The 21162-nt window shown below is 45.3% G+C and overlaps 1 protein-coding gene across 7 annotated transcripts in view; it reads right to left on the bottom strand.

The window, feature by feature from the left end:
- The window catches only part of PTPRF (protein tyrosine phosphatase receptor type F), a 1173234-nt gene that overhangs the window by 350590 nt on the left and 801482 nt on the right, over positions 1-21162 (bottom strand). The window contains exons 1-2 of one of the 7 annotated variants that reach the window (XM_075320470.1): positions 11245-11610; positions 11135-11193 (exon numbers count right to left, since the gene is read on the bottom strand). The exons of 4 other annotated variants lie outside the window; for them this stretch is intronic. The gene's annotated coding sequence lies outside the window, so the exon portion shown is untranslated. 2 more of the 7 variants (XM_075320468.1, XM_075320469.1) reach the window with 2 other exon arrangements.

The following is a 21162-nucleotide window of genomic DNA, read 5'->3' as shown; positions in this document are numbered from 1 at the left end:
GCGTAAACATCGGGTAACCAAGGGAAGACCTTTCCCTGGTTACCCGATGTTTACGCTGGTTACCAGCCTCCGCTCTTGCTGCCAGCGCCGGCTCCTGCACTGTGACATGTGGCTGCAGTACACATCGGGTAATTAACCCGATGTATACTGTAGCAAGGAGAGCAAGGAGCCAGCGCTAAGCAGTGCGCGCGGCTCCCTGCTCTCTGCACTGACATGTAGCTGCAGCACACATCGGGTTAATTAACCCGATGTGTGCTGCAGGAGAGCAAGGAGCCAGCGCTAAGCGCGGCTCCCTGCTCTCTGAACTGTGACATGTAGCTGCAGCACACATCGGGTTAACCCGATGTGTGCTGCAGGAGAGCAAGGAGCCAGCGCTAAGCGCGGCTCCCTGCTCTCTGAACATGTAGCACAGCGACCTTATGATCGCTGCTTCTGCTGTGTTTGACAGCTAAGCAGCGATCATAACAGCGACTTACAAGGTCGCTGTTACGTCACCGAAAATGGTGACGTAACAGCGACGTCGTTGTCGCTGTCGTTTAGTGTGACACCAGCTTTAGCCTCATTGCTCCGGACAAACACATGCCATAGATTCATTTCAACCCAACCTGTTCACACAGAACAATGAACTGATGTTTTTTCTGTAAGGTCAAACATTTCTACACTTCAGTGAATGTGGAAAAACCTGCCATTACTATGTCCCTGTCGCTGGCCCCTCGGGGATGATATCGAGGGGGATGAAGCGGGGCAGCAGAGGAAGCAGAATTGTTTTTTTCTACGGTCAGTTCTTTAGATAGACAACAATCAAGTCTGTCGCCCAACTCTTCACAGACACTATATAGTCTACATTTACATGTTTCTCCTCTTCCTCACATTTTATCTATGAAGCAGGAGACCAGGATGAACAGATCTTCCAGGTAATAGAGAGCTGTTCCTACAATTATATTAGAGATAAACCGAATGTAAATGTTGAAAGAAATGTGCGATACAATATAAAATGTTTACGTATCATCTGTAATTACAATCTACGCCTGGATGGGATACACTGCAATTGAATGCCTTCCTTGCTTTCGTCTGCTACATCCCAAGAGACACCCGAGAGTCCTAAGAAACTGCAGATATTGACCGTGGAATAATATTTACCTTCTAATTTTTACAGCAAAGTGTCACAACTAAGCAGTTCTCTCCATTATTTACCAAGTATACAGCCACTGAGTGGTAGGAAGTGACCTTTTATTCTGCATATGTATGTGAAATAGCAGCTCGTTATATCTGTGACTCAGATTTCTATATGTCCTAACCATGATGGGAAAGATTTGCTCCATGACCCCTCCAGCATCTCTGTATTTCTCAATGTGCTGTTATCATATGTAGCAAGTGAAATAAGTATCGAGCACTTCGCCAATTTTCTAAGTAAATACATTTTGAAAGGTTGACATGAAATTTACACCAGATGTCGGTAACAACCCATCCAATCCACACATGCAAAGAAATCAAACCATTGCAATCCAGAAATTAAAGTTATGTCTAATAATGAGAATTGACAGGGAAAATGTATTTAACACATGAGGAAAGAAAGGCGCAAAAAGTCATGACACCAGCTGAAATCCATCAGTAATTAGAAAGTAATCCTGCCACTTATTGAAAAATAATATCAGCTGGTTCAACTGATGGCCTATAGAAAAGCAGCTCATTACCAAGGTGCCACACAAGAAACATCTCATGATGGGTAAAAGCAGTGAGCTGTCTCAACACCTTCACAACCTTACTGTTGCAAAACATACTGATAGCACTGGGCACAGAATTTGTAAACTACTGAAGGAAGTGAGCACTGTTGGGGGGGGGGGTCATAATCTGGAAAAAGAACATAATTTCACCATAAACCGGTTACAACCAGGTGATCCCCGCAACATTTCAGAAAAAGGAGTGAGAGAATTAACAGAGGAGTTGTCCATGAGTCAAGGACCACCTATGAGGAGTTACACAAATACCTGAAATCAGCGAATAAATAAATGCACTCAACCTCCATGGCCTGTATATACACTCACTACACAAGACTCCATTGCTGAACAAAAAGCATGTTCAAGCGCTTGTAAAATGCACAACAATATTTAGACAAGCCTGTGAAATACTTTGAGAGTATAGTCTGGTCAGATGAAACCAAAATTGAACTCTTTGGATGTCAAAAGGCAGCAAGAGAGAAGTTTGGAGGTGGGAATATCATGGTGTGGGGCTGTTTTTCATCATACAGCACTGGCAAACTTCTTTAAATTGAAGGAAGGATACATGGACAAAATGGTCAGAGACATTCTAGGTAAAAATTGTACCAGGTTCATGAAGATGAAGTGAGGGTGGACATTTCACCAGACAATGATCCCAAACACACAGCCAAGGAAACTCTCAATTGGTTTCAGAGTAAGAAAATAAAGCTGCTAGAATGGCCGAGCCAATCACAGGAGCTGAATCCAATAGAAAATGAATAAAGCTCAGGGTTCATAAAAGGAGCCCACAGGACCTTCAGGATGTGAAGAGTGTGTGTGTGGAAGAATGACCCAAAAATCACACCTGTGCAATGCAGGTGGTTAGATCTTCCAGAGAGGAGGCATCTTAAAACCATATATCCGTGACTTTTAAAAAAAAAAAAAAAAAAGCCATTGTATAAATTCCTGGATATACCCTTTAAATTTCAGAAAAACAAAACAATTCTGTACCACAGCAAGGAGATCATACGTTTGATGATTAGAATTCGAAGTCATAAATTCACAATCGTTTCATCTGAAATGTACATTTTGTTTGCTGATTTATCCTTTAAAATTTCAGTAAGATCAATACTTTTTTTTGCCTGTGTCATTTCTCATTATTACACAACTTAATTTAAAGGACATCTATGGTTTGATTTGCCTGTGTGGATTGGATGGGTTGTTACTGACATCTGGTGAGAATTTAATGTCCAAAGCACTTTTAGAAATATATTTACTTAGAAAATTGGTGACATGTTCAATGCATAAAATTCATGAAAAAAGAAAAAAAACACTGCAAACAAAATCTACATAAACAGTATTGGAAAAAAGTTGCAAAAACTGAAGCTAAAAGAATATATTTTTTTCTACCAGGTTGCATAAACATCTTAATGTGCCGGCAGCTCCGTCTCAATATAATGATATGTATAATTAAACTCTTCTTTCACAATGCATTGGAACTATATCCGCTTGTATGGGTTTATGCTAGAGGATTTATTTTAATTTTAGATGGTGTGAAAACTGCTAAAATTACAAGCAAAATCATGATTCACTTTATCTGGATGAATCACAATTTTTTTTTATTTTTTTTTAGGTACATGGACACGGGTGAATATAGAAAATCCAGTGGGAAAAAAAAAAAGTTTCAGAAACCTTTGGATTTCTCAGTGGTGCTGATTTGTTGTATTTGTTCTCTGCGGCGACATCCACAAGATAAATGGACGTCAGCAACTTTGGTCCATTTAAATTACAGATATTCTCTGTGACATTTCTTAGAATCTCATTCACAAACACTTGCTATAAATACGCAGAAAATCTTTCCATCAAAAGCCGACGTGCACATAGACTTTTTGTGAATTTTTACACATCAGGCTTCTTGCAGGAATCTCCGAGATGATCCATTTCATCTGAATTGGTCTTGAAGAAATCCATGCACCTGCTGCGGAAACAAGCCCAGATGAAAGGAGCCGATTTTCGGTTGTTTAAATTTCTGCAAATAATCTAATTTACCCTAAGAACTTGATGATCCAGTGTGTAACAACATCAGAGGTGGAAATAAGGAAGGGTCTGAGCTTCCGGGGTGGGAGGGGGGGGGCACTCATAAGGGTAACGGCTGCTGCTCATGTTTCCACCACCCACCTTTGTAGCTTGGTCATCACTTCCCCTAGTGGTGGCCAAAATATTTAAAAAATGCTCTCCTGAGTAGCTACCAGTCTGGAGGGAAGCCAGGGAAAAGAAACAATAGAGCTAAGAGGAGATAGAGCAGAGGGTTCTGTGACACATATCACATATGGATGCTTCAGTTACAAAAGAAACAAACACTAGAGATAGTTTACAAAGAAATAAACTTCCAAGAGCGTTTCTTTCAGAACAGAAATCTTATTGAAATGACTTCAGGAAATAGTGATTGTGATCTACAAAAGGAATCACAGTCCAATGACCCTGATTGCACAGTGGTGACTACCAGAGGCCACTACTGTCACTACTGACCTGGCTTTGCACGGCGATACAGATATAGCATCATTATCTTCTGTAACCAGTAAAATACACCATATATTTTAGATGGCCCATCGTTTGGTCGGCAGCTCTCTTGGCCGTCGCTCCCATATACAGGAACAATTATTTGGCTCAGCGTTCTTGTGTTCTTAATGTTGTTTCCTATTTAGCGATTCCAGCAGCTAAATAAGAACGGGTTCTTTACAGTTAGAGCAGTCAGGCTGTGGAATCCTCTACCACAAGAGGTAGTAATGGCAGATACTATAACAGCTTTTAAAAAAGGGCTGGATGATTTCCTCAGTACATACAACATTGTTGGTTATAAAGATTAAAGCGGATAGAGTCTTTAAATTTGCTACATAGAAAAAAAACCAATACAAGCAAAATTTCGTCCCCCGACGAAGCATACCAACGCGAAACACGTGTTGGGATGCCGGTCCCCATGTGTTTACCCCGGTGTAGTAGTGATCTGGCTTGGTAAGTAGCGCTGCTCTTATTGTGCTACACATGGAAGTTTTTTACTCCATGTGAGTTTATGGTTTACCTCTATGCAGCTCCACTTGCTGGCCTGGGCAATTGCCCACAGCTTTTTAGGGATCACTTTGGAGTGAAAAATCCTCTTTTTCTCCTTCTCCGGGACATGTGGGGTTCTTTCCCCTTCAGCACTTCCCCTCCGGTTCTATTTATTTATATGTATTCATTGTTGTACCCTACAGCACCATATCATAATAAATATTTAATATATTTCTAAAATTTTGCTTGTATTGGTACTTTTTCTATGTAGCAAATTTAAAGACTGTCTGCTTTAATCTCTATGATCCATGAGTTGTTGCTTATAGTTATGTGATCTACTTATGGTCCTTGTATGTTTCAAACTATTGTTGGTTATAAGTGACTTAGGGACAAAATGTAGAATTGGTGGAGGAAGGTTGAAGTAGATGGACCGAGGTCTTTTTTCAACCTATGTAACTATGTAAACATGAAAGGTGGTGGATTATCTCGGGGAGACCATATGACTGGCAGTCAGAAATCGGACATGCCGGAATGATATTTCAACTGACAGTAAATTGTCCAGTGCTCTCATACACTAAGGGCGGCTTTGCACGTTGCAACATCGCACGTGCGATGTCGGTGGGGTCAAATCGAAAGTGACGCACATCCAGCGTCACTTTCGACATCGTTGTGTGTAAATTCTAGATGATACGATTAATGAGCGCAAAAGCGTCGTTATCGTATCATCGTTGCAAGCTCCGACTTTTCCATAATTATGCTACCGCGACAGGTACGATGCTGTTCCTCGTTCCTGCGGCAGCGCACATCGCTGTGTGTTACGCCGCAGGAGCGAGGAACTTCACCTTACCTGCCGCCGGCGGCTCTACGGAAGGAAGGAGGTGGGCGGGATGTTTACATCCTGCTCATCTCCGCCCCTCCGCCGCTATTGGCCGCCTGCCGGGTGACGTCGCTATGATGCCGCACGACCCGCCCCCTTAGGAAGGAGGCGGGTCGCCGGCCAGAGCGACGGTCGCAGGCAGGTGAGTGTATGTGAAGCTGGCATAGCGATTATTTTCGCTACGCCACCTGTCACAAGATATCGTACCTGCGACGGGGGCGGGGACTATCACGTGCGACTTCGCAGCATCGGCTTGCGATGTCGCAACGTGCAAAGCCCGCCTTACTGTTGGCTGAAACAGTCAATAGCAGCGTATTGGGCCAACAGTCTGAATATGAAGATGTGTACAACACACAGAAATCCACAAAGTGTAAACTTGCGCTGTATTACATTGATTTGGTGATGGTACCCTTAGAAGGGCAAGAGCAATACAATTTTAGAGTAGCAAATGTGGGGGTCAAAATATAAAAAGTTGCACTTTTTTGATCTGTATAGATGTCTGTCAATATTTGTGATTTTTGCCACTAGAGAAATGGCATCTAAAATTTTCCTCACCCAAAGATGGTGCCTCCAGACTCCCCCTCTACCTAACAGTGCACAGAAGCAACCAAATAGCCTACAAGGCTGAGTTCACACGTCCTATAGTCATCCATTAGAGATCGGATCCGTTGGCAAAAAAGTTCTGCAAACACAACTTTTTTTGTTCGTTGCTAAATGACTGATTTCTGCCGAATCAGTTTTGTTTGTTGTTTTTTTTTTTAACATTAGAATCTATGAAGAACAAATCCGCTTTTTTGATTACTGGATCAGTTTGGAAATGGAAGATAAATAGCAATCAGTTAATGGATCCCTTCTCCATAGACTCCCATGTTAAAAAAAAAAAACCGGATCTAGCTGAAGTCACTTATTTTACAACGGACAAAAGAGTTGTGTTTGCAGAACTTTTTTGCCAACGGATCTCTCTGCTGGATCCATTCAGACAGATGATTACTGGACACGTGAACTTAGTCTAAATTGTTCACAATCACCTGCCAATAACGATGCAAGATTACTAGGTGCAACTGAACCCTGTAACGCAGAGCTTGCACTCCATTCGTGTATGCAGCCTGGCAAGTTTATAGTTGGAAATAAGTCTTGCTTGTTTTGAATGCTGGACTGGTTTGACTGGATCTACACCTGCGTGATGAAGCACACGTATTTACCTAAAAACACAAAACAAACGGGCAAGATATGAAGGAGCGGATCTGTACACCGCACACACGGCCCCTTGTACATGAAAGCCTTACTTTCTTCCAAGGGACTGGACATTTTTGGGCAAACTCTTCTCATTAAAAAGGTCTCTCCCAGCAAACTGCTGTGATCTGTGAACGATATTTGCAGCAATTATACTATTTTCCTGCAGTGCCTCCACAGGGGTAATAAAGTATTACACAATGCCCAGTTAAATTAACAGGCCATGTCCTCCAGAGTGAAAGATGATTTCTGTAACCACCTCACACCCTGCTTAATAAGTGAAGCTCCCGAGTGAAAGACTCCTCTAATGACCCGCTAATATATTCCCATGGCATGGGTAACTTGCATGACTGAGAACAATATATATATAAGGATAATTGAAAATCGTTTTTTAAAGAGAATCTGTTACCAGATTTTTGCCACCTAATCTGAGAACAGCATAACGTAGGGGCAGAGATCCTGATTCCAGTGATGTGTCACTTACTGGGCTGCTTAGTGTAGTTTTGTTAAAATCACTATTTAATCAGCCTTTTAAACAACCTTTTTCTACCTCTACTGGCTAACACGGTACAAAGATATATTTTTCCTGTATTTAATCAGCAGGAAATCATCATCATTAGAGGACTACTTGGTGTGCTGCAGGTAGTCCAGCATATTCATGAGCTCTGTATAACAGCTCAATCTGCAGCAGAGAAAACATTGATTGTATCAAAATGACAGCAAACAGCTCATTAAGTGACATCGTTGGAATCAGGGTCTCTGTCTCTACTTTATGCTGCTCTCAGATGAGGTAGTAAAAAGCTGGTGACATTCCCTTTAACCAAAATCCTCCCATATGTGTCATATTTACTGGAGAAGTCAGGTAAAAGGCGCTAAACGGATAAATATTTACAGGAGGCTTCAGCATTCGGCATGGAAAGCGCAGCCCTAGAACCAGCTGCATCACCCCGTGCGTTTATTTACAAGCTGCCGTCGACTGTTCGCATTCTCTTGCCAGGCGAAGAGATGTAAGTCGCAGGTGGGGACATATTAGGAACAGGTGGCTGGGAGCTCAGACAGCTGCAGCTCCTGCCTCATTTGTTAATACAACTATTGATGGTTTGTTCATCTCAGCAACGTCCCAACATGTTTGTGCAGCAACGGAAGTGTCCGAGCCGACAACAGAAGACACACAACAAGCAAAGGACGACCAATTAGTACCCGAAGAGGAGACTTTAAGGATTACAACGATGGAGGAGTTTTCCTGTTTCTACCTTGACAAGCAAGGCCAGGTGAGCAGATCAGGAGAGGTATAACTACATAGGTTCCGGGGTTGCAATCACACCTGGGCCCTGGAGCCAAGTGGCCCCAAAAGTCCCTTTCACTTATATGAAAAGAGCAATGCTAGTAAAGGCTTGCAATAAGTGGGGGGCCCCATTGAAGCTTTTGCATTGGGGCCCATGAGTCGCAAGTTGCTCCTCTGTCTCCTAGGAGAATTAGGATAGAATCCAAAATGTTCTATGGGGGGGGGGTAAACTTATTTGCTCCATGTATGCAAAACTTTACAGTAAGGCTAGTTTCACACTTGCATTGAACGGCATCCGTGCTAGCCGCCGTATTGAGGAATTACGGTAACTGTTGCAGGAAACAGTTTTATTCCTCATAAACTTCTATTAGCTACGGATAGCAACAGATGGCCTTGCGTTGCATCCGTCAGCCGACGCTGCGTTGAATCCGCTTGGCGGATGGAACGCTGCATGTAGCGTTTTTTTTTGCGCTTGGCGGCGCGTCAAAAATGCAAGCGGCAGGATTCCGTCGGCGTCCGTTGTTTTTATAATGGACGTCTATGGTGGCGGATTCCGTTAGAATCCGTCATTTGACGGATTCCGTTAACGCAACCGTCTTTACATAACTGCACATGCGGAAAGTCAAGGAAAAAAAACTTATAAGGGATTGTGTCATTTTGTACAACCCGTTACATCCGTTGTGCCACTATATGCAACGCATCCGTTGCATCCGTCACACAACGCAATGCAACGGATGCCGTTCAATGCAAGTGTGAAACTACCCTAAGTCCTCAGAAAAAGACCATTTCTAAGTGGTTAACACATTTCTATCAGTCTGTCTAGTCTATTGAATATTTGCCTGAATTCCTCCATTAATTTTGTAAAACAGAAAAAAAATGAGAAACTTCTCTAGGGAGACGTCCAAGTAACGGTCCCTTCTATGTCCCCATAGAGGTGTCCCTTCTATGTCCCCATAGAGGTGACTGCACATATGCAACTATCTCTCCACTAGAAAGTGGGACCCTTCCATTCTTGAATCGAAGGACAAACCAAAAATAGAAGCCCACTTCTGCGGCACCGTGACATTTTAGAGGCCATCATTTCCAACTTTTTTTTTTTTTTTTTACTATAGGGGAAAAAGCTTTAAAATTAAAAGATTCCCCTCCTGGGAAATCCCGAATGACTCCTTTCTTAGTGTAAAAGTGACATCTCTTGCCCCTTTTATCCTGATGGAAACATCTAGGTTTCAAGAAACATCAGGACCCCTTAATGGAAAACGAGGACCGGAGAAGAGATTTTACAAATCTGATCATTTTGCGGAGGGTAAACATTGAAAAGTTGAACTTTTGCAAAAGTTTTAATGTGAAGTTATTCCAAAGTCGATGGTAGCACAAGTCATGTTGTATTCATGGCCTTCTGTGGAGGGAGGTCATATAAAATATTACACAGTACAATGTTACTAAACACAAGTGCAGACTAGACACATATAGACGCGGCGGACTTCCTGTCCCGATGACCCCCAGACCCTATAAAACACCTGCAATAGACTCCACCATCCAAGCTGCACAAATATTTGTGCCAAGTGAAGAAACCTCCAGCCTTGCACGTCCTTGGTCTTTACCCCACTGCTGAGCTGATAACAGAGAGGACTAGGGAGCAATGCTGTGTACTCACTTCTCATAACTGCTGCTGTGAGCAGATTAAAGCTTCGCAATATGGAAACATCCCGATCATTTAGGGAACATTAACCCGTTCTCCACTGCACTGATGCCCCCTAATGTGCTGCCTGTCCTCCTCGTTACCACTTTAGAAATAACACAGACTCCCTTGGCTGAGCCTGGGAAATAGACTAATATTGTGTTTCTGGCCCCATTCCCAGCCATAAACACAAACTGCAGTATTACAAGGGTATACAATTAGCTTGGCACATGCAGCCAGGAGGCTCTCAGGTTTTTTATTTTTTTTTTAAGTCTTGCTTGTGAATTAAAGAGCACCAAGGAATTCCATTAATTGTCTAAAACCGACCCCCTTTCCCATTGACGAGGAGAGCGGATTATGTCTGAGCAAAAGTCTGATCCCAGTGTCCGATACATTCAGGAATACAGGAATTATCACAGAACTTTGTATCAGCCCCATAAAAGATGCAGATGTACAGTAGGTGCCCTAAATCCCCCCTATAATATGGTTGTACCCAGAATATACTCTGTGGCTTTGGAATTATCACAGAACTTTGTATCAGCCCCATAAAAGATACAGATGTACGTGCCCTATATCCCCCCTATAATATGGTTGTACCCAGAATATACTCTGTGGCTTTGGAATTATCACAGAACTTTGTATCAGCCCCATAAAAGATACAGATGTAGGTGCCCTAAATCCCCCCTATAATATGGTTGTACCCAGAATATACTCTGTGGCTTTGGAATTATCACAGAACTTTGTATCAGCCCCATAAAAGATACAGATGTACGTGCCCTATATCCCCCCTATAATATGGTTGTACCCAGAATATACTCTGTGGCTTTGGAATTATCACAGAACTTTGTATCAGCCCCATAAAAGATACAGATGTAGGTGCCCTAAATCCCCCCTATAATACAATTGTACCCGGAATATACTCTGTGGCTTTAGAATTATCACAGAACTTTGTATCAGCCCCATAAAAGATACAGATGTAGGTGCCCTAAATCCCCCCTATAATATGGTTGCACCCAGAATATACTCTGCATATGGATAATTTTACTTATAGAAGTGATACTTTCAGTAAGCACAAGACAGCTGGTTTTACAAGGTTTGGGGACATTAAGATACCTTAGAATGAAGCAGCCTCATCTCCTATTATGAGCTGCTCACACTATTCAAAGGGAGCTTTGTATCCACCATAGATGTGAAAGAAGAGCGATGTCTCCAGCAGAAGCTCCCACAAGGAAAGGAGCAGGCAGAGGCCAGACATACAGGTGCATCTCCAGAAATAAGGAGAACAGGGTATGTACAAGTTATTCCTACACACCAACCTGATGGATGGAAGCAGCGGTGAGTGATAAGGCACATAGGCTTCTACATGAGTCTCCAGGCTGCAGATCCCGCACCTGCTCCGGAGAGATCCCGCACCTGCTCCGGAGAGATCCCGCACCTGCTCCGGAGAGATCCCGCACCTGCTCCGGAGAGATCCCTTCCCTGCTCCGGAGAGATCCCGCACCTGCTCCGGAGAGATCCCGCACCTGCTCCGGAGAGATCCCGCACCTGCTCCGGAGAGATCCCGCACCTGCGCCTTTGTTTTATTCCAAACACGGAAGAGGATAAAGCACAGACTCAGATCTCCAGAAACAAAGGACCGAGGACAAGAAAAAGGGAAAGTCGCAGCAGGTTTTTCCTTAGTTATATCCGAGCGCTGATGTGTAATCCATGAGTCGGTGCAGAGGACTGGACCCCGGCGTCTCCCCGGTGTGATGAGCCCCTGTCCCGGAGGCTGCAGGGAGGGAGGGAGCAGGGATTACCTGGAAACTCCCAGAATATTATTGCTTTTTCCACCAAGCTCCTGCCGCTGCAACAAGAAGAAGACGAAGCGTCCTCGGCAGCGGCGGCGGAGAGAGCAGCCCCGCCCCGGGCAGGGGAGACACGCCCCCCATTCACACAGGCTTTTGTTTGACTTTGGGGAAAAAAATGTTAACTATTTCACCCCGGAGAGGAGATTACAGGTCGCTTCACTAGAGCTGAAAACAAGACATGATCCTGGAGAAGAAACCAGTGCACAGGAAAAAGAATAGAAAAAGAAAGACTTCCTCCTTATAAGAAAATTGGCAAAAATGAAGAATCTGAATGTAGAAAGGTTATAAAGTCGATCAAAATACTTTACTGGAGAGACAATTTGATCAAAATACAGACATTTTCCTAGAAACACATTATCACTCTCTCCAGAAAAGTTCATATAATCTGTATTTCATACATTTTAAAGTCTCCTTCACAAATCTATATAAAGCTCCTAAGTGAAAAAAAATGGTAGCGGTGTCATCAGTGTTTTGGATTAGTGTGTCATCCGTGTGTCAGTGCTTTAGTTAGTGTGACATCCGTGTGCCATCCGTGTGTCAGTGCTTTAGTTAGTGTGACATCCGTGTGTCAGTGCTTTAGTTAGTGTGACATCCGTGTGTCAGTGCTTTGGTTAGTGTGCCATCCGTGTGCCATCCGTGTGTCAGTGCTTTAGTTAGTGTGACATCCATGTGTCATCCGTGTGTCAGTGCTTTGGTTAGTGTGCCATCCGTGTGTCATCCGTATGTCAGTGCTTTAGTTAGTGTGACATCCATGTGTCATCCGTGTGTCAGTGCTTTGGTTAGTGTGACATCCGTGTGCCATCCGTGTGTCAGTGTTTTGGTTAGTGTGACATCCGTGTGTCTGTTTTTACCATCAGTGTTTTGGATTGGAGTGTGATTCATGTGTCATTCATTGTCATCAGTGTTTGATCAGTGTGTCACCGTGTGTCCGTTTTTACCATCAATGTTTTGGATTAGTGTGTCAACCGTATGTCAATGCTTTAGTGCATACATAGATCCATGTGTCTATTATTACCACCAGTGTTTTGGATTGGTGTGTGATCCATGTGTCATCCATTGTCATCAGTGTTTGATCCATGTGTCATCCACGTGTCCGCTTTTTCCATCAATGTTTTGGATTAGTGTGTCATGTGTGATGCCCCTGAGGCTTCGGTCGCCACAGGGTACTGCATCCGAATTAAGGTGCAGTGCTCAACCCGGATCTAGAGGAGGTTGGTGTCGGTTCCAATTACACAAATCATACACACAACCAGGTTACCCTCCTTTACCGTGGACTGGGCTAGATTTGGGTCAAAAGGGATCACCAGTGTGGTTGGGTCTTTAGGATACCACCACACCTGGGATCCCCAATCCACTAGTGGCGGGAACCTGGGACGGGAAGAGCAACAGGATAGTTAGAAGGAGTTCTCCATCAGGAGAGGAAGGGAGCAGTCGGGTTTTATCAGTGGCTCTGGTGGAACTTAGGAGTCAATACGGTCGCTGAGGGGAGAGCTTTATTGCTCCCTCGGGACCAGCGCTGTACAGAGTGTAGAATCCTAGGGTGGATTATACTTCAAGTTGTCCACCAAAATCTGCAGGCTTGGGGGATTGCACATCCCTCCGGCCCCGACAGTTCCCGGAGCACAGTGCCAGATAGGATCCAGGGTCGTGTTCCAATGTAGGCCCCACAATGGACCCGTAGCACCTACATTCAGGCAGGGAGTAAACACTTCAATAACCGGGGTCCCCAAGAGGCTTCAGGACACGGGGATCCAACATCAAGCGCAAGGAGGAAGGGTCCACCCATCCACTGTACCGGTTTTGACCGCTAAAGGATCTGGGTTCGACGGGGCTCATCACAGCTAGTGACCGATACTTCCCAGGCGAGTGGTATCTGTGAGTAAAACACCTGGAACCCGCAGAGACTGTATCTGCCTGTCCTTGCTGGCGCCGCTGGCCTGCGCTTCGGCACCCACCATTACTACTCCCCTCATCATCCTCTTCAGGGCCCGCTCCACCTGTGGGGAGCAGAAACATCTCGACTGCTACTACTTTCCTCCCTGGAGGACAGCGACAGCAGCAGCGGCTATTCCCTGGCCGCACACTGCAGGTGGTGTCACAAAATCAACCTCCACCATCATTCACCACCACCCCCACCTTTATTGTACACCCCGGGGCCACGAAACTGGGCAGAAAGGGCCACCCCGTGACATCCCCAGACCCGACATAGAGCCCGGCGACGAGTAATTTAACCCCTTGCCCCGTGGGTGCTACACACGCATGTGTTCATTTTTACCATCAGTGTTTTGGATTAGTGTGCCAGCCATGTGTAATCTGTGTGTCAGTGCCTTGGATTAGTGTGCCATCCATGTGTAATCTGTGTGTCAGTGCCTTGGATTAGTGTGCCATCCATGTGTAATCTGTGTGTCAGTGCCTTGGATTAGTGTGTCATCCATGTGTGATCTGTGTGTCTATTTTTACCATTAGTGTTTTGGATTAGTGTATCATCCATGTGTCATCTGTGTGTCACCCGTGTGTCCATTTTTACCATCAGGGCTTTGGATTACTATGTCATCCGCATGTTCGTTGTTACCGTCAGTATTTGACTTAATGCATCATACATGTGTCAGTGTGTAGGATTAGTGTATCATCCATGTGTCATCCGCATGTCCGTTTCTACCATTAGTATTTTGGCTTAATGCGTCATCCGTGTGTCTGTTTTGCCATCACTGTTTTTATGGATGGATAAAGAAATGACAAACCTTCTTCTATATTTTTCAATGTACGGCCCCCTTCACATGTGTATATAAAACACGTACGTACCGATGCCATGAGTGTGCCATTGATGTTTTTCCGGTATGAATAAAGAAAGAATGAAATTACAAAGCCTCTCCTATACTTTGCAATGTTAAACTCATACAGCCCATGGATGGCACAGATTATACACTGATGTCATCCATGTGCTGTAGTTTTTTTACGGATACATAGACTTGTAGTAGCCATTGTCATTTGTGCTGCTGAAAAAACAGACATGTGAAGATCACCATAGGTTATACTGGGTACGTGGGGTATATGTGAAAAAAAAACAGATGCCACACATACCGGAGAGACATATTCGTGAAGGGGGCCTTAAACACGTACAGGGCACGGATTTTCACATTTCACACGGATTATACACTAATGCCATTCGAGTGCTGTAGGTGTTTTTTATGGACCCATTGGCCCTTGTCATCCATGCTGCCAGAAAAAAAACAGACATGTTCACAACCTAAGGCCCCCTTCACACGTCCATGTCTCCGGTACGTGTTTGGTCCGTTTCCTCACGTGCTGGAGAACCAGGCACGCGTTGACCCATTAAAATCAATGGGCCTGCGCACACGTGCGTGTTTTGCTATGGACCGTGTGTACGTGTGGAGCATACGTGTGCCCCACACGTAGACATGTCCATTTTTCTCCAGCATCACAGCTGTCACACGGACCACACGGATGTGATCCGTGTGACACGCACCGGAGAAAACACACGTGTTTGTAAAAAAAAATAAGTTTCTATACTCACCTTCTCCAGTGCTGCTGTCTCTGCCGCTGCTGTCACTTGCTTCCGACCCCCGCTCATTATGCTCATTGAATATTCACTCAACTGCGGGTCGGAAGCAGCAGGACCGGAGACCGAAGATCAGCACCACGGACAGCAACGCCAGGGACCGTTCTCTGTGTGTTATCACGGATAACACACGGAGAACACAGGTGTGCCATAAACACGGGTCACGGAGGGCAATACGCATCTTTGACACGTCCATGAAAAACGTACGTGATTTTCAGGGACTGATTTTCACGGACGTGTGAAGGGGGCCTAACAGATTATAATGGGTACGTGTGGTATCCATGGAAAAAACAGATGCCACACATACTGGAAACACAGAATGTGAAGGAGGCCTCATTATATTTTACAATTTACCCTTTATTATCTCATGCTGTTTTTCTCTCTTTTTTTTTAATCCTGGAGTTTTTGTTGTTTATTTTGCAACTATTGTATCCAGTACTGCGGAATCCTTGTTACATTTATCACGATTTTCTTCGGTACTTTTGGTTTAGCTTGTAACTTAATAAATGGCTAATGCGTAACTTTGCCCATAAAACTTATCAGTTCACGAAATAAACGCGCCCGACGCACACTGCAGTTCTTTTTGCAGCACATATTGGTGAAATCGCACACTCGGCACACACCATCACAACCGCCCCGGAGGTGACGCGCCGGCTGATAAATATACGCCTATGTTGTGTAAATGAAAGACGTTGCTGATAATTGTTATTACTACTTTATGCTCACATTCATCGCATACAGTTAGAGTTTTTCCAGCACTTGTCATTTGGCATCTGGATACTTGGAATATCTTTGCAGCAGATATGAGAAATAGATTCCTCGTGTGTCGTCCTATTAGGAGAACATGCCGCTCTTCTACTACAGATGAGTAAACGTGTGACCCACATACTAAACCCTGCAATTATTATGATAACTACATGCCATGATACGGGTTATAGGCAGTAATAACTGCACTAGCCTGTGGCTAATGGCTGAAACTTGTGGCAAATACTGTAACTGCACTAATAGGGGCAGCAAATTTTAGGTTGGATAGTGGGAGGGGGAGGGGTGATGTTTTGCAGAATAGCAAAAGTATCTATTCCGGGCCTCCACCATGGTCAGGCTATAATTAGCTAAATACTCACAATGATTGCATATTCTGTGATAACCATATAGGACCTTACAGCCCATTATATCACTTCATTAGCACAATCAGTGGCCTGCTATATTGCCATTTAGCACCTTACCAGGCGTTTGTAATTTTGCACTAAGACACAGATACACCAGACTTCACGCCAGCAGATCATACTGTAGGACACGGAATATCTGCGCTTGCACTATCTGTTCCCATGAAGAAATCGCTCATCGGATTTGTGTTTGTATATTTTCTATATGTGTTTGCAGTTTAATTATACAAAAATAGCATTCTCAGGGCGACTTCTTCAAGCTTGTCCAATTCAGAGATTAGCAGCAAAGAGAACAGATAAACCCCCCCCAGTTCACTCACTAAATGGAAGCTTTCTCTTTGGAAGAGATTGATTGCCTGACAGCAGAGACAAAGGGGCCATAATGCCTTCTCAGGTCTCTGTAGGGTTAAAAATGTGACACTTGGCAAACAAGAGTAAGGGTATGTGCGCACGTTGCTTTTTACCTGCTTTTTACCTGCTTTTTTGCTGCTTTTTCTTCTGCGCTGTTTAATGCCAAAATGGATGTGTTCTTCTATTCAAGCAAAGTCTATGGGAATTTGGGTTTCTTGTTCACACTATGTTGTTCAAAATGCTGCCTTTTTGTGGCAGAACTTTGGTCAAAAACTCAGCTTTGCAGTGCAAAACCCAAATGGCAAAAACAATTGACATGTTGCTTCTTTGAAAAGCTGAGTTTTTGACCAAAGTTCTGCCACAAAAAGGCAGCATTTTGAACAACATAGTGTGAACAAGAAACCCAAATTCCCATAGACTTTGCTTGAATAGAAGAACACATCCATTTTGGCATTAAACAGCGCAGAAGAAAAAGCAGCAAAAAAGCAGCTAAAAAGCAGGTAAAAAGCAACGTGCGCACATACCCTAACAGTGCAAGCCCTGGGCGACTGGAGGGTGCAGGGCGAAGGGAGGGTGTGGGACGACTGGAAGGTGCAGGGCGGCTAGAGGGTGTGGGGTGGCTGGAGGGCACGGGGCGACTGGAGGATGCGGGGTGGGTGGAGGGTGTGGGGCGAAGAGATGGTGTGGGGTGAAGGGAGGATGTAGGGCAGCTGGAGCGTGCGGGGTGAATGGAGCGTGCGGGGTGAATGGAGGGTGCGGGGCTGCTGGAGGGTACAGGGCTGCTGGAGGGTACAGGGCTGCTGGTGGGCATGGGCTGACTGGAGGGTGCGGGGTGGGTGGAGGGTGTGGGGAGAAGTGAGGGTGCAGGGCAGCTGGAGCGTGCGGGGTGAATGGAGCGTGCGGGGTGAATGGAGGGTGCGGGATGAATGGAGGGTACAGGGCTGCTGGAGGGTACAGGGCTGCTGGAGGGTACGGGGCTGCTGGAAGATGTGGGGTGGGTGGAGGGTGTGGGGAGAACTGAGGGTGCAGGGCAGCTGGAGCGTGCGGGGTGAATGGAGCATGCGGGGTGAATGGAGGGTGCGGGGTGAATTTAGGGTTCGGGGCTGCTGGAGGGTACAGGGCTGCTGGAGGGTACGGGGCTGCTGGAAGGTGTGGGGTGGGTAGAGGGGGTGGGGCGAAGGAGGGTGTGGGGAGACTAGAGGGAGCAGGGCTGCTGGAGCGTGCGGGGTGAATGGAGTGTGCTGGGAGGCTGGAGGGCACGAAGTGACTGGAGGGTGCGTAGTGGGTGGAGGGCCCAGGGTGACTGGAGTGTGTGGAGTGGGTGGAGGGCCCGGGGTGACTGGAGGGTGCGGGGTGTGTGGAGGGTGCGGGGAGACTGGAGGGTGCAGGGCAGCTGGAGCGTGCTGGGTGAATAGAGCATGCGGGAAGGCTGGAGATTGCGGGGCTGCTAAAGTGACTTAAGCGGGTGGGGCGGATGGATGGTGCGGGGTGACTGGAGCGTGTAGGGCGATTGCAGGGCTCAGGGTTATTGGAGGGTATGGGGCGAATGAGTGCAAGGCAGAGGGATTGGATCTATTAGAGGAAGCAGGTTGTCTACCATACACAAGGGTCATTAAACAATGGTGGGTGGAGGATTTATAATGGTGGCTGGTGTATGTAATGAGGGGTGGCTGGAGTATGTAATAGGGGTGACTGGAGTATGTAACATAACTACAGTATGAGGGGTTTATGGTGAACGTTGGGTTGTTGGAGGATGCAGGGTGGCTGGCATATGCATGGTCCATAATGGGGGTGACTAAATGACCCTTATGCATAACAGTTGTCAAAACCCTCAGATTCTGTGGGACCATTAGTGATTTCTTTTTTATGTGTATGAGGGCAGATAATCTGGGCGAAAGAAAAAAGAAAGGATGACCATATTGCATTTCAATAACCAATATGTAGAGATGGGAGAATCTATTTGCCAAAGAACTAACAGGCAGGTAATTCCTAACTCTGCTCGCACAGAGAGGTCAGAGACCGCTCCTGCCGGTGATTCAGCGGCTTCTGCTGACGTCATGTCAACAAAGTGGTGGCTTCTTTTCTGCTCTGCTCTGTTGATGGACAACCGGCTCTCTGCTGCCTAACTGCGGGAAGCCAACTGTCAATCAGCATGACATCTGCAGTCACACCGGGCCGACAGAGCAGCCCTGAAGAACTGCTCTGTTGACGTGAAGCAGTGGTATCACTGGCAGGAGCAGTCAATGACAACCCTGTGCCGGCACCGAGTACAACTGGCAGGTGATTGCCTTTGTTAGCAACTACCTGTCTCTTAGTCCTGAACCATCCCTTTAAGAGGATTTGCCGATGGCTGAACACACTTTTGGCTGATATCTGATAAACATTTACGGGTCAATTCCAAAAAGAGGATGAATACCAAAAAATGGGTTCCCAGAGCAAGGAACATCCCCTGATAAGAAACCAGTTGGTGTCAAAAGACTTTTCCTTGCAGCAACATAAAACCTTATGGAATCCCTCCGCCTGGAGACTCCCTACTAATTGTACTACCAATGAGTCAGACCTGTTGGAACAGGATGTCAAGAGGCCGAAGACATTTTATTTCAAAGACCCAAATTTATTGCTGATTCTCAGCACTGAAAAGACAGGGTGTGAACATTGTCCCGAGGAGGGTGAGATAAGGGGACGGTAATACCTTTAAAAGGGCAAATGCCAAATACCAGCCTAAAGGATGCAATATTTATTTGTTAGAACATTTAGGGCAATTTTATTTTCCATTGGAACGTCAGACACCCACAATGTATTTATTGACTGCTACGATTTATTTTCACATTTTCGGACTAATGGTCTTCACCACCAATGAAGAACGACTGATCAGAAAAGGTCGCGCTTTTTGGTGTAGGTTCAATGGATCGAAAAACATGAGATTTCTTTTTTTCTTTCTTTCTTTTTTCTTTCCCATTATGCGAGTAAATTCTGTTTAACCTTTAGTCTAGCTACAAAAATTGAACTGAAATATAGTCCATATGGCAAGCATTAATTCAGTGAACGAGAATAGCGTGAAAAACGATATCTCCTGTGATATGTGGACAGGAAGCGATGGCTGGGGGACACAAGCACAGGTGCAACATGAAATACCGACACAATGTGACAGTAGCGTGAGAACATGCAAAAATACACCAGATATCACATAGTGCTCCAGGGGCTGATGGGGCCCATAAGAAAATATACCTAAAAGAGAGATGCCCCGCCTGACATGAGAAACGAGGAAGACATAGGGGAAAGGTAACCAAGACCAGAGGGCTTGATGGAAACTTTTAAAGGGGCCCTTATGTTATTATAGAATCCCCCATGTGTCAGCTAAATTTGGGCCCCAAATGTTTGCATAAATTTTCTCTAAAGGAGCGAGGTAACTCTATCTACATATTTGGACTCTGCAGCACCAGCTGCCTGCGTTACTTTCCAGCTATCCCTATGAAAGGAGTGATGACAAGTACCGTGTTATCGCTCAGTTTCCCAGAAAACAATGTTACTAAACAAAAAGGCGGAATAAAGTGAACAGAATATTCTTGATTCCGGAGCTGGAGAGGTTTTCACAGTACAGTGGAATCTTGGTTTACGAGAACAATCCGTTCTGGGAGTGTGCTTATTAACCAAGTTACTCGTCTAGCAAAGCAAAATTTCCAATAGGAAATAATGCAAGCTCAGACAATTTGTTCCACAACTCGTGCAGTGTCCCATCCTGGTCCCCTATTGTGCCTCTGAACACACGCACAAACACGCACAAACAAACATATTATGCTCACCTTACCTTCTGTTCCATCACCGGCCTCCTGGTTCTTGTAGTGTACCGGTACAGGATGTGTATCGGGTAACCATCGCGAGCGATGCTGGAGCTTCCGCTGCTGAGGTCAAAGGCAGGAGCTGCTTGCATCTGATTGGTCAGCGCGCTGCCTTTGAGAAGCGGCTGACAGCAGAAGTTCCTCCATCGTCGCGATGGTTAACCGATACACATCCTGTACCGGCGGACTACAAGAACCAGGAGGCCGGCGAGGGATCGGAAGGTATCAGGTAACCATCGCGACCAATGTCGGAGCTTCCGCTGCTGACGTCAAAGGCAGGAGTTGCTTGCCTCTGATTGGTCAGCGCGCTGCCTTTGAGAAGCGTCTGACAGCGGAAGTTCCTCCATCGTCGCGATGGTTACCCGATACACATCCTGTACCGGCGGACTACAAGAACCAGGAGGCCGGCGAGGGAACGGAAGGTAAGGTGAGCATAATATGTGTGCGTTTGTGCGTGTTTGTGAGTGTTGTGTGTGTTTGTGTGGACTGCAAGAGCGGGTCAGAGCGCGGTGAAAGTACGGAACCGGAAGTGTGTGCGGTAAGTATTTGCTCGTACAT

This window comes from Anomaloglossus baeobatrachus, chromosome 8 (assembly GCF_048569485.1).
Source record: "Anomaloglossus baeobatrachus isolate aAnoBae1 chromosome 8, aAnoBae1.hap1, whole genome shotgun sequence".
NCBI lineage: Eukaryota > Metazoa > Chordata > Amphibia > Anura > Aromobatidae > Anomaloglossus > Anomaloglossus baeobatrachus.
This window is presented reverse-complemented; position numbering and strand designations above follow the sequence as displayed.